This window comes from Psammomys obesus, unplaced genomic scaffold (genome assembly GCF_907164565.1).
Source record: "Psammomys obesus unplaced genomic scaffold, mPsaObe1.curated_primary_1811, whole genome shotgun sequence".
In the NCBI taxonomy this organism is placed as follows: domain Eukaryota; kingdom Metazoa; phylum Chordata; class Mammalia; order Rodentia; family Muridae; genus Psammomys; species Psammomys obesus.
Genome location: NW_026596101.1, coordinates 21842774 through 21855805, shown reverse-complemented (window position 1 = coordinate 21855805; position 13032 = coordinate 21842774). Strand labels below are relative to the sequence as shown.

Sequence of the window (13032 nt, the reverse complement as noted above, 5' to 3'; positions counted from 1 at the left end):
CAGCGTTTTGATGGACCATGAGGATGGGGCGCGCGCGCTCGACGAGGCGAGCCGGGCTCTTTGTGTGTCAGAGCTCGTGCTCGCGTGCGTGCGTGCATGCGCGCGTGCGTGCGTGTGTGTGTGTGTGTGTGTGTGTATGTGTGTGTCCCGCGTGTGGGCGTGACTGAACCTCCAGGCCCCGCCCCAGGCCCCGCCCAGGCCCGGCCAAGCTGGTATTTTTCCACCCAGCAGGATGGGTGATGCAGAGAGCTGCCTGTTCAGACAACAGACACGCGAGGTCAGGGAGAAGCCGCTTATAAATTACCGCTTCCTCAGCGCCGCCGCCAGCGTCGTGCTCCGGGACCTGGCTGCAGCGGAGCTCCCGTGCCCAGCCGCCAACGCCGCGATCGCCGCCAGCCCCGGGCCAACCGCCGTGGGCTTAGCCACCCAGGTACCCAGGGCGCGCGGGCCGCCACTGCAGCCCCCTCCCCGGGCCGCTCTCCGCCACCTCCTCGCGTCCCTGTGGGTCTGGCCTCCCCGCGCTCCACCATCCCCTTCACCCCTAAGGGAGGGATAGAGGGTCTCCAGCTCAGCTCTGCTGGCGACGGAGTTATTGTTCCCCTGGCGAAGGAAGGGGCCGGGGCTGCTGGCGCGGCGGCAGGTGTGTGTGTGTGTGTGTCCGTCCCACGGGGTGTCTCCCTGTCCCTGAATGTCTCTGTTTCTGAGGGTGGCTGTTTCTCCACCCCAGGCAGCCGTGCCCATGTGCGCCCCAGGGTGTGTGATGCTCCCTACGTCCTGGGCTGCCGTACCTGAGTGTAGTGTGGTCGTGTGTGGCTCTGTCTCCTGATGTGAGCTCTTGTGTGTCCTTGTGTATGTCTTTCCTGTGCGAACCTGTACGCGTGGCTGTGTCTCCGGAACCCTGGCCGTGTGCACGTGTGTGTCCCTGGTTGTGGGCAAATCCGGTGTTTTTCAGCTGTACCTGAGAGGGCATCTCTTGCGCCCAGCGGGCCCAATAGGCATCTTTGGTTCTTCGCCGTATTTAGGAGAGGTAAGAGGGAGGTATGGCTCCAGGTGCTGCCTGGGTGTGGCACACAGGTAGTAATGACAGCAGCCCCCAGGTTTGAGTAGCCCAGAGGGACAGCCAGGGCTAATGACCAGTGAGGAGGGCCAGCTGGACACATTTTTCTCTAGACTTCTTCCCTTCCCTTTGTGGGTTCCTCTTTTGGGTGTGAGGTTCTGGTCCGCTCCCACTGGGGAAGCCACGCAAGGAGCCAGTCTCAGGAACAGGTCTTGTAGCTCCAAAGCCCTAGCCTACACCAGCCTGGCCGCAAGGGAGGCGTGTGCTGAGCAGGGCCACCGACCTGGCTATTTTGGTCACTGCCGGGTCTCTGCCAGATCCCTGCCTCCCCTAGGACCAGCCCCAAAGGCCTGGGAGACAGCCTGGGCCCCCGTTTCCTGCCTGGGGAAATAAATCATATAAAAAAAACTGGCCAGTCTCTTGACCCGGAGGGTCTTAGGACTACGGTTTGGTAGCACGTGGCTCCATTTGGATGTCAGTGAATTGGCCTCCGATCTGGCCCAGCTAGCTTTCAAATGAAATGTCCTAGAGATCTTTTTTAAATTAATTTTTTTTTCTTTCTTTCTTTTTCTTGTTGTGGTTGTTGGCTGATAGGGAGGGGATCTCGCCCAGAGTCTCTAAGCCAGAAGGAGTTTATTTTTATGAGAGAACGGGTGAGCGCTTAGCAACCGCCTGCCTGCCTGCCTCTCTACCGGGGAGTCATTGGGGAGTGGGGGGTGGTGGTGAAGGGAAGGTGTTTTACCAAGATTATGGTGGGTGGCCGGAGGGGGACCTGGGCACCAGCCGAGAACCCACAATAGGATAGTTTTGGCTGATGGTTGGAGGTTGTCTCAGACTTTGGTCCAGCTACCCAGTTAACCTTGGGCCATGTTTCTGTCCTCAGTTTCTTCACCTATAAAATGGGTGGGGCGTACTAACCACTAGATATGCCGACCAGGAATCCAAGAGCCAGTGCTTGTCCCCAGAAAGACTGTGTCCCTCTTAATGGTGACCTTGGGTAGTTCTCTTAGCTTGGGCTTGGCTGCCCAGGCGACAAGGACACTAAGGCCAGCCTCGCCTTGTCCTTGAGGGGATTGAGGGAGATGAGGCTGAATAAGCTTGCGGTAAGCTGTAAAGCCGGGCTCTCGGCTCTAGAGCTGCTGATTAGAGGTTGTCACGAGGTCTTGGGTCACTCTGGTATGTAGCAAGGGCCATGGTGCAGTCCGGAGAGGGCTTTTGTCCTTTGGGGATACCCTGGCACTGCCTGTAGCTCTATTATGGTTAGCCTCTCGGACTTTCTAACCGCTCTGTATCCTGCTGTGGGCCACATCTGCTTGGTAGAATCTGGAGGTTCCAGGCATGGTGGAAGAGCCCATTCTACAGATGGGCCAGCTGAGACCTGCCTAGGAGCCTGCCTTGCTTAGAGTGTACAAAATTGGGCTTCCAAAAGCCTTGCCATGGCAAACCGTGCATTTTTGGCTTCACAGAGCTTGGGCCACCAATTTGTTGGGGACATAAAAAAGGAACAGGGTGTGGAGAAAATGGGAGACAAAGGGTATTCTGGTCCTTAGGGCTAGAAGGTGTATGAGGAGAGGGGGGTCCTTGATACCTCATATTCTTTGCTTCTTTGCACCTTCGTGTGGACCCCTGCTACCATTCCTGTAGCAGATGCCACCCTCCCTCACCCCCTGCCCCTCCACCCCCCGCCTCAGGCCCACCCGGAGGCAGCCTGGGTTCTGGGGACCCTGTTTCTAACCTCGGCTGTCAAAGGTTCAGTTCTCCGAAAGTTTCCAAAGGTCTCAGTGATAAGGTGCCATGAGTCACTGAGCACATTCCTGGACACAGGAAAGAGCTGTCAATCACAAAGACTCTGGAATGCTTCCCAGCCACTGCCATTGGGGGATCTGGGTGGGAATAGGGGGTTGGTCTGGGGTTCCAGGCTGTGCTTACTGTTCTCCGCTTCAGTAGCGGTTGTGGGCAAGAGTCAGGCTCTTTGGGGCTGCAGCTTGCTTCTTGGTGTTTGTCAACTTACCCCAGCCAAAGAAATTTGTATCTATGTATTGTGGATTTGGGGTAGAATGTTGGCTTTGAGGAGCTAATAACCTAGAGGGAGCAGCTGCTGCAGTGACTCCTGCCATCCGTGGGGTGCCTAAAGGAAGACTTAAGAGTGTGTGACCCAGTATGTACTTGGTGAGGTAGGGGCAGAGGTGACGTTGGCAGGGTGAACTGGCCTGGTAGACAGGAACGCAGAGGGTTTAAAGGTGCTGTGACATTAGCTAGCCAATCATTTTTATAGAACATGTCCACAGGGCCCCAGTTAGAGAGAGGCCACGAGAGCTGGGTGATGGAGGGCTATGAGTTCCAGGCTTATAGTTATGGCACTTTATCAGGAGGGCAGCAGGGAGACAAATAGGTTTGAACTGGGTCTGGGGACAGTAGCCGGCCTGGGCTCCAGAGATGAAGCTTGGCTGCCCATTGGTCAGGCCTGGTACAAGACATTTTCTGTACCAATGAATCTGGCCCCAAGCTCTTTCTGTAAACACCAGGTGAAGCCTGGATGCCCTGTTTAAGAGGTACCAGGCCATTAACTTGCTGGTACCCATCTTCCTGGAGCATGCAGATCTAGTGTCTTTAGGGAAAGTTATGGGCAGGGCTCGGGGACCTTGGAGCCTATCCCTTCTCACACCACTTTGGATTAGAGGATTCTTTTGGAAACCTGAGCGGAGGCTGGGTTTAGGGGTGGGGGTGGGGCTTAGGGAAGAGGGCGGAGCTTAGAGGGGGGGGGGGGGGGGGGGGGGGGGGGGAGAGGCAGGAAGATAGGAAATGTTTGTTTGTTTTTTTGTTTGTGTTTTGAGTGAGACTTGACCTGGAATTTATTATGTAGCCCAGGCTGGCTTGAAATTTGTCACAATCCTCCTGCCTCAGGCTTTTGAGTGCGGGGATTCAAGGTGTGAGCTACTGTGCCTAACCCTTCTCTGTGACTTTTAAAAAGCATTGGAGCCTGATTTGTGGTTCAGCAGGTGAAATCACTTGCCAGTCAAACCTGAAAGCTGAGTGAAATCACCAGGTCCCACGGTGGAAGGAGAGAATGCCACAAAGATGTCCTTTGACCGCCACTCACCTGAGATTCAGGCATGCCACATAAAGATACACACAATAATAAGAAATAACATTTTTAAAGGAAAAAGATATTTTAAGGTTCTAGGACTGTAGGTCAGTAGTATCATGTGAGCTTAACCTGAGGCTCTGAGTTTGATCTCTGGTGGCCCCCAATTAAATTAAAATTGAAGTATAGTGTACTGAAACGCAGAGATGCTTTGAAGCTCAGTGAATTTGGATGCCTGTGTAACTACCACATGTTTGTGTATGAACATAAGTGTGTTGGTGCATATGGGGAATGTGTGTGCAAATGCGTATGTGTGCTTCTGGAGGCCAGAGTTCAACATCAGGTCCTTTTCTTCATTACTCTCTACATAATTTTTTGAGACAGGGTCTCTCACTTAACCTGGAGCTTGGATGGTGGCCAGCAAACCCCACCTTCCCATCTTTGTTCCTCCTCCAGTGCTGAGGCTACATGAGTTCAGGGCCACATCTACCTTTTTATTTTGGTGCTGGGGACCTGAACTTGGGTTCTCCTACTTGCACAGCCAACTGCCTTACCTGGGAAGGCATCTCTCTAGCATTTCTTTTTCCTTCCTTTTTTGTTTGCTTCAGGAGGGATCCAGGACTTCACCCTTGCTGGGCAGACACTGTACCACTGAGCCACATTCCCAGAACTCTCCACTCCTTAAACACTTTCAGATGTCTGTCACTGTGAATGACTTTTGCCAAGTCACCACTCCTATCAGTGAATTTGTGCCAGGGATGGTGAATCACCCTCGCAATCCCAGTACTGTATGTGTATATCATGATGGCTAACTGTAGCACTGACTAGTAAGTGGAAAATTCTAGAAATGAGCAGTTCATGAGTTGTTGAATACACTTTATGACAGCGTAGGGTTGTAATTTTATTTTATTATGAGTTATTGCTCTCAGAATGATTAATTTATAAATTAAACTTTATCTTAGTTATGTGTAAGGTGGGGAAGCAGGATAAACTGGAGGCCATTGCTTTCTGCATTTGGATCCTACAGTGTGCCCTATGGGCAAGACGCATGATACCCACACCACAGCCTGTCCACCTGTCCTGCAGGTGCTTTGTCTGTAGGTGTGGGATTGTGAGAGAATCTCCTGTTGGCATTGGGTGCCAGCCTTTTTATGGACATGACCATTTCATTTGCGTAGGAGTGAGAAGCTGCCAAAAGATTCACTTTTCAGCTACAAAAATTATATACCTCAATCAATACAGAATTGTTATAAACTAAAATATATCCCCTTCAGATCATTACAAAATATACATATACAAAGGTTGGGTTGAGGATATCTGTGGAGTGTGTGCTTGGCAAGTGTGAGGGCCTGGCTTCCATCCCCAATGCTGCAAAATGAGTAAATAAAAGACCTAAAGGCTAGCTATTGTCCCTACAGGCAGCTTTAGCTGTGTGGTACCTGAAGTGTCTGTAGGAACGCAGACTGCTTTTTATCACTTTCTGGGTCCATTTTCATTTCCTTGTGGGTGTAAGGATTTGCTCAGCAGGCCAGTCAGCCACCCAGCTAGCCAGCTGTGGTTTGGTTTTGTTTTTAACAAAAACAGCGTCATACTGTTCCAGGTTCTGCCACTTGGTCTGTACAAACAATGGCTCATTATGACCTGTCACTGGGCAGAATGCCCTGCAGAACACACCGCAGAATGTACAAGCCCACCAGCCCACTGTGCCCATCGTTGGCTTGTGGCCTACTAACCTCTTCTGTCCTAGCTGACCACCCAAACTACAGCTCCGTGAGGGCGTCACCCCACCCAGTGGCTTCCAACTTGCCTTGAAGGTGAACAGCAGCCTGAGACCTTTCCAGTGACAGGATCTCACCCCCTCAATCCTCCTGCCTCAGCTTCCTAGGTGGCTGAAACTGCAGGTGTGTACCACTGGTTGCACTGCAGATGCTTATTGAGCACCTACTGTATGTCAGGCACCATCCCAGACGTAGGAAGGCAGCAATGAATAAACCAGTCTCTGCTGTTGGGCTGCTCGAAGTCCCTCGGGAGGGGGAGACCAGCATCGGGAGGGGGAGAAGATGAGTATCTTGAAGTTAATGTACAATCCCAGGCTGAGGGCAGGCCCTTAGGAACAGGTCGCAGGTGTGCGGAAGAGTGGTCCATTGACTGTGGAGTCCAGGGACTGTGGACTTTGTTTGGGATCATCCAGCTAACCTGCCCCACCCACCCACCTCAGGGACTAGGTGCTCTGGTGAGATCTAAGTGAGGTGTTTATCAGTGGAAGATGGATCCAGCCTTCAAATCACCTATTGTTCAGGTTCCCTGCCCCTGCTTCGCCCACCGTTCTGATTATGTAAAACTTCCTTTCTGGGAGGTAGGTTAAGGACACTAGCAAGATCTTGTGCAACTGACTTTTCTAGGGATGGAACCCAGGAAGGGTTTTCCACAGTTAGGCAGGTGCTGTACCACTGAGCCCCCTCCCCAGCCCCTCACCTCAGGGTTTCTTTCCAAGGTGTTATTTATAGTCTCAGTTCAAAGGGAACAGGGTGTGAAGGAAGCACCGCAAAGTCAGGCTGCTTGAGAGATACCCATAATCCAGGACCCAACTCTCGGAAAGCTTGGAGAAGAGCCTGGAGCCTGGCACTGATGAGCTGCTCTGGTCAGCCCAGGATTGAGATGAATGGGGGAAGGGTGCGGAGGACATTCTGCTCACACTTGTTGTACAGCCAGTGGACAGGAGACATCTATTAACTGAGCCTACCCATATCCTGGGCTGGTTAGTCTGTTCACCTTTTTAGTCCGTTCCCCTTATTCCTTCCCCATCCCCTACTGAGCCTCACTATCTCCATTAAGTGAATGAAGCTTTGGGCTAGACCTTCTGAGTGTCCTGTTTCCATGGAGCTGGTGGCCATGTTCCATCAACCCCCTTCTGGAAAGCCCATAGGCTGAGGTTGCTAGATGCTTGGCAGGCGTTAGAGGAGTGTGGCTGGCTTTCGGATCTGTACAGTCATGCCTAGTGGGTGAAGGGCGCTGGAGCAGTTCTGAGGACTCTCCCCCTGAAGGACCTTCATACTGTCACCAGATGGCACCTGGTATCCACAGCCTCCTGATCAGCCGCCATGTCTCCTGGGTGTCTCTCTGTACTACCTAGGAGGCAATGCTGAGCCAGTCTTCTGCTCAAGAGGCTTCCAGTGGCTCTGTGAAATCTGACTAAAGAAGAATTTGCTGTTAGAATCTTTTCCAGGTCTGGCTCACCTCTCCTTGTACTCTGGGGTTCTCAGCTGAGCCTGGTCCTTTGTTCCCCATCTTCCCACTCAAGGACAGCTTGTAGCTAGCTCCCTGATACACAAAGCATTCCTTGACCCTGAAACCAAAGATCACAAGAGTCAAAGCAGACTTGAACTTCCCAGGCTTAGCTACTAGAGTTCTGTTCCCTGGCCTGACCTGGAACCTCTGTGAGCTTGCCATATATCCACCAGCCCACCCTGGGGACACACTGAGAGGAGGGGAGATACTCCAGCAGAGGGGCCTGGTTCACAGAAGTGTACCCTCGTCCTGAAATGGGAGCCAATACTTTGCACATCTATTGGTTCAGACTTGGACTCACCTGACTACCCACCTAGCAGGTACTTATCCCTCCCAGGCTGTGCAGATATGGCTAGTGAATAGGACAGTCTGAAGTATGCCCTCCTGAGGCTGTCTGTTTGGCAAGAGGGATGGATGTCAAGCAAAAAAAAGTGACACAGGTGGACTTATGAAATCAAAGCCAGACATTGTAAGCCAAGGGCTGATGTATGTCCTTGGCTTCTGACTTACTGTGTGACATAGATGAATCCTTATCCATCTTTGGTCCTTGGGCTTGAGCTCACTTGGTGGATAATGAGGAAGAGAGTCCTACATCTGTGTTGTCATGGTATGAAGTACCATGCCCTTGTCGTCTTGCTCATGTTCCAGGATGGCCTGAGCCTTGCTCTAAAAGAAGGCATCCCAGTTTGGAGAACAGAGTTCCAAAGTAGTGCTGAGCAGAGCTGTGGCAACCAGCTTTTAGTAGGGAATACGTATCTCCTTGGGAACAATGTGGGTTTGCTTAAACTATTAGTGGGAGAATATAGATTAGAACAAACCTTTAAAAGGAGGAAAAAAAATCCTACGCCTGCCAGCCCTTTCCCTAGGTACTGTGGAATCTATTTCTGTCTCTCATTTCTCACGGGTAGAAGGTGGGCTTCTTTTAAAGGTACTGAGCCTGAAAAAAAAAAAAATGTGTCAGCCCTTGATCCTTGATCCTCCCCATCAGCTTTTAGTCTTGCCAGGTATTTTGTTTATTTTTTTGAAGGGGGGGGTGTCGGTTTCTGAGGATGAAACCTAGAATGGTAGGTAGGGCTCTACTCCAGTCTTGGGAAAGCCTTATAAATCGCTGGTGTTGTTTCTTTGTTGGACTTTTTTTTTTTCTCCTGCGGCTTGTCAGGGCACAGTAGGGAAAGCAAGGCATGGTGGACTGTTGTGGTGGCAGTGGAGCGCTAAGCAGCAGCTGTGATGTCCCTGATGTCTCTTTGTGTCCCCAAACCCCACTGGCTGGGAACCCTCCACCCCTCATGGCAATGTTTTATTGGCTGAAAGAAGGAGAGGAGGGCCGTCTGCTTCTCTAATTCAAGGGCGCTGAGTCAGTATGGCCTGGATGAGGGATTGATGTGAGCTTGCCCTTCCTTGAGATTACACCAGTTCTCCAGCTGGGGTGAGCTCCAGGGTTACATGTGTGTGGTTCTGTTTTTGTATGAAGGTGAGGGCAGTAAAGGCTGGAAAAGGCGGCTAGAGAGATGGCTCAGTGGTTACTAGGACTCAGGTTTAATTCCCAGCACCCACATGGCAGCTCACAGCTGTCCGTAACTCCAGTTCCTGGGGCTTCAACACCCTCTTATGGGCAAAACTTCAGTGCACATGAAATAAAAACAAATAACTCATAAAAAAAAAAAAAAGGCTGGACCAGGAAGCAAAGGATAATTTGCTTTGAATGTAAAGAGTTCAGCCTTCTGCCACCATCCTTGGAAAGCCCCAAATCTGCCACCAGGAAAACCTTGTTTATTGTTATCCCTCCTCAAAGTAGGGATAACTATCACCAGTTCTCCCTGAGGACCCAGCCTGAGACTCTCTCTTCCCCCAGAACATTAGTAATTTTTCTTTTCTTTGCATCTCTATTAGTCTGACTTGAGATTGCTGTCACCAGGGTCCTGGAGCTACTGGTGGTGTTCATGGTGGGGTATATAAATCCTGTAGATCAGTTTTGCTCAGATTTTATTTTTAGATGTTATTCCTTCCTTCCTTCCTTTCTTTGTTTCTTTCTTTTTTAATAGTCCAGGCTGGCCACAAACTCACAAACCTCCTACTTCAGCCTCCTGAATGCTGGGATTACAGGTATGTACCACCACACCAGGCTTTCTCCCTGTCATGCTACAGGTCAAGTTGTATTCTCCAAGATGGAACCTAGCATCTGGTATGCTTTAAAAGCCTGGCTTAGACAGCTGCACAGGGAGTGCACCCATGTTCCAGTATTTGAGAGGCTAAAAAGGGAGTGTGGCCAGAGCCCAAGGGGGGTCAGGGTACCATAGCCTGTAAGCCACATAGGGAGAGAGACTCAGGCTGTAGACCCTGCTCACCCAAAAGCTGAAGATGAATAATATAAATTCTATTTCCTTAGTTTTCGTTTTTGCATAGGAAAACCCCAAAGCCTTTCTGAGGGCAGGTGACTGGCTCAAGGTCATAGGGCTGGGAGCTGGCTGAGCCATCCTTGGGTCAGTGCCACCTTGGAAAGGATGCTATGGGGAAGCCGCTTGCTACTCTGCAGTGTTCGAGATCCAAAAAGCCACAGGAGGCTTTTGCAGGGAGCCAAGTCGGATGTAAGTCAGGGGAGAGCCCAGGGCCAGCCAGGCCCTGCAGACAGGCCTGGTGGCTCCAGGCAGTGTGTCAGGACAAGGCCCACAGCGTGGGATCTGGCATGTTGCCTGCTGTGGTGGTGGTGATGTAGGGTAGTCTTTGAGAGAGGCTCTTGGCTCCTGGAAGGAAAACACAGCGCCTGCTGGAACACCCCTCAAATAGCCCCCTGTTATCTAGAAACCTTGTAGAGTGGGGGCTAGTAGACGCCCTTGCCCCACGAACTGCTGTTGCCCTTGTGGAAAGTTACAACCACCTGGAATTGTCTCAAAGCAGGCTCTGCTCTGAGGATGGAGAGGGGCCTTGCAGTCTGGTTTCCTACCTGCCTGGGGCATACAGTTACATGGGTTACCTCCCCTCAGCAACTGGAAGAGAGCGAGAGAGAGACAGACTGAGTCTGAGCTCTTAGAACTTGTTGGATCCTGGATCAGAAGTGTCAGTGACCGCAGGACAGTGGAGAGACTTGGTGGCTCCATCCACATCTGGCATTTAGAGCTGGGGCTGAGGTTCGCTGTCTGTTGTGAAGAGTCCTTCAGATGTTTCACAGGCCGAGCTGTGAGGGTTGATTTAAACATGTCTTCCTGTGTGCCCTGATGTGAGGACTGGGCATGAGGGGGAGGGGTCAGCCCTAAGCTTTGCAACAGACACATGGATAGAATGTCAGACTGTGGGGGACCTCAGATGGCATCTGTCACCTGCAGCCTCCACCTTGGTACTAATGGGTTGGATGTGAAATGGATAAGGACACAGCAAATTCAAGCTAGGGCATAGGTCTCTCTCTCTCACACACCCAGCCATCTCAACCTAGAGAAGGAGCCTTTACTTATTTTTAAATAATTTTAGGATTATATGTGTGTGCATAGTCTGTGTATATGTGTGTGTTGGGGGCAGTGCACATGGCATGGCAGGCATGTGGATGTTGGAGGAAAACTGTGAAGTCTCTTCTTTCCTATCACCTTTGATGGCTTCTGGGGATAGAACTCAGGTTGCCAGGCTTATATGGCAAAAGTCTTTAACTCACCCAGACATCTTGCCAGCCCTCCAATTCCCAAGTGCTTTTAACAAGAGTTTTGGCTGTCATTCTAATTGTCCAGGCATAGTCAAATCCATGAGTGAGCCACTCTGAGTGACCGGGCCAGTTCACACCACCTCTGGGAAATAGGAGGTGAGATCAGTTCTCAGATACCCCATAAGATGAGATCAGTACATGTGCATGGCCAGGTCAAATCAGTTCAGGCTGTTCCCATGTTGGGTGTGAGTACCAGCAAGTTCGGTAGACCTGCTGACACAGAGAGCCACTCTTACTTGTGTGAGGTGATCTGGGCAGAATGACAGACCCTTTATGTTTCTTTAGACATTGTGCTGAGAATTGTGCTTCAAACACACTGTCTCCATCTTCCTCTTTACCTTCCCTCCTTTGGCACAGCCCGGGAGAGTCAGGTGCTCGTCGCCATTTTCCATTTCTGTGCCTCCCCCACTGCAGATATTACTGATCCACCTCACCGTCTGTAGGGCAATGTCCACTCCAGAAGCGGAAGAGGCCCCATTGCTTCTTGCTCATGTCTCAGTCTCACTCTAGGGTTCTGAGTTCCTTGAGAGCAGCAACCTCAGCTTGAGCCCTGCTATGGTCTTTCCCCATACAGTGCCTGGCACATAGTAGGTGCTTAAGAATTTGTTGACTATTCCTACCATGCGGTACCTTGGACTCAGTGAGTGTGCCCTGCTGTAGCAGTGAGAGGCCTGAGGAGAGAGGCTGGTAGTGTACTGACAGGTGACAGGGTGGCCGTAACTTTGCTCAGGTAGTGAAGAAGCTAGAAGAGTTGCCAGGAAGGGGCAGAAGTGGGGCTTAAGTGGGGTGGGGAGGTTGGGGAATGGGGGAGAGGACAAGTGCACCCCCACCTACGTCCTCCTCCCTCCCTCCTTTGCATCACCATTAATTCCAGTTTAAGTGTCCTTGAAACCTTAGATCTCCATCGATAAGAACGCCTTTCCTGATTCTACACATTTTTATATTCCAGGAAAGCTGAAAGGCCTCTGTGTGTCTGGGCCAGCAGCACTGCGGGTGGCCTGGGACAGCAGGCCCAGAGCTCTGCCCCTGCCTGTCTGTTTCCCAAATCCAGTTCTAAAGAACAGAGTCTCCCTGTGTTTTAAAACAAGTGTCTGGGGTGTAGCCTTATCGTGGCGCTCTCAGTGAGCTTGCACTAGCTGGGGTCCACCCGGAACACTGTGTGGAACATGAACAAGTAAATCAGAATCCAGGACATGGCTTCCGGGCCATCCCTGGGGGACAGCTGCTGTGTAGCAGAGTCCAGCAGGTTTCCTAGTTCTCGATAAATTTAATGTGGTAATTGGTGAGCTCTGCCTTCTTGGGGCTGGTCAGTCAAGGTGACTCAGCCAGCGATGGAACTTGCTGCCTGCTTAGCCTTATGACCTGAATGGAAGCCTTCATGGAAGAAGGGGCCTCCTGCAAGTTGTCCTTTGATCTCCACAGGACATCCCCCTCCACACACAAAGAAATGTAATCATAATGGTAATCACTGTGATAATAAGATCATCTTGGAGCCTTTCACCTTTCTGTCTAGCTTTGCCTTGTCCATAGAGGATAGCAAGTGATCGCTGTGGGACCTGGGCAGGTTACAGGGCTAGTAAGGGTGTAGGCTTTCTGGTTTAGTCTAGAGTGGCTTACTGGTGCATACCACCACCACCACAAATATATACATATATACATATATATATATATATATATACATATATATATATATGTATGTATGTATGTATGTATGTATGTATGTGTGATATGTGTATATATATCTGAAGCAAACCACAGCATATGTGTAGTGGTCAAAGAACAGGAGTTGGTTCTTCACCGTGTTGGTCTGGGAAATCAAACTCTGGCGTGGCAGCAAGCACCCTTACTTGCTGAGCCATTTCCCTGACCCAAAACAGACCTTTCAAGCGCATCAGATCCACCAGGGGCATGCCT

The 13032-nt window shown here is 50.9% G+C and overlaps 1 protein-coding gene across 1 annotated transcript in view; it reads left to right on the top strand.

Annotated features, from left to right (window-relative positions):
* The first annotated feature begins 220 nt into the window (after window positions 1–220).
* Slc6a6 (solute carrier family 6 member 6) overlaps window positions 221–13032 on the top strand; it is a 73041-nt gene continuing 60229 nt past the window's right edge. Inside the window, exon 1 of the mRNA XM_055628421.1 lies at window positions 221–430. The gene's annotated coding sequence lies outside the window, so the exon portion shown is untranslated. The remainder of the gene's footprint in view (window positions 431–13032) is intronic.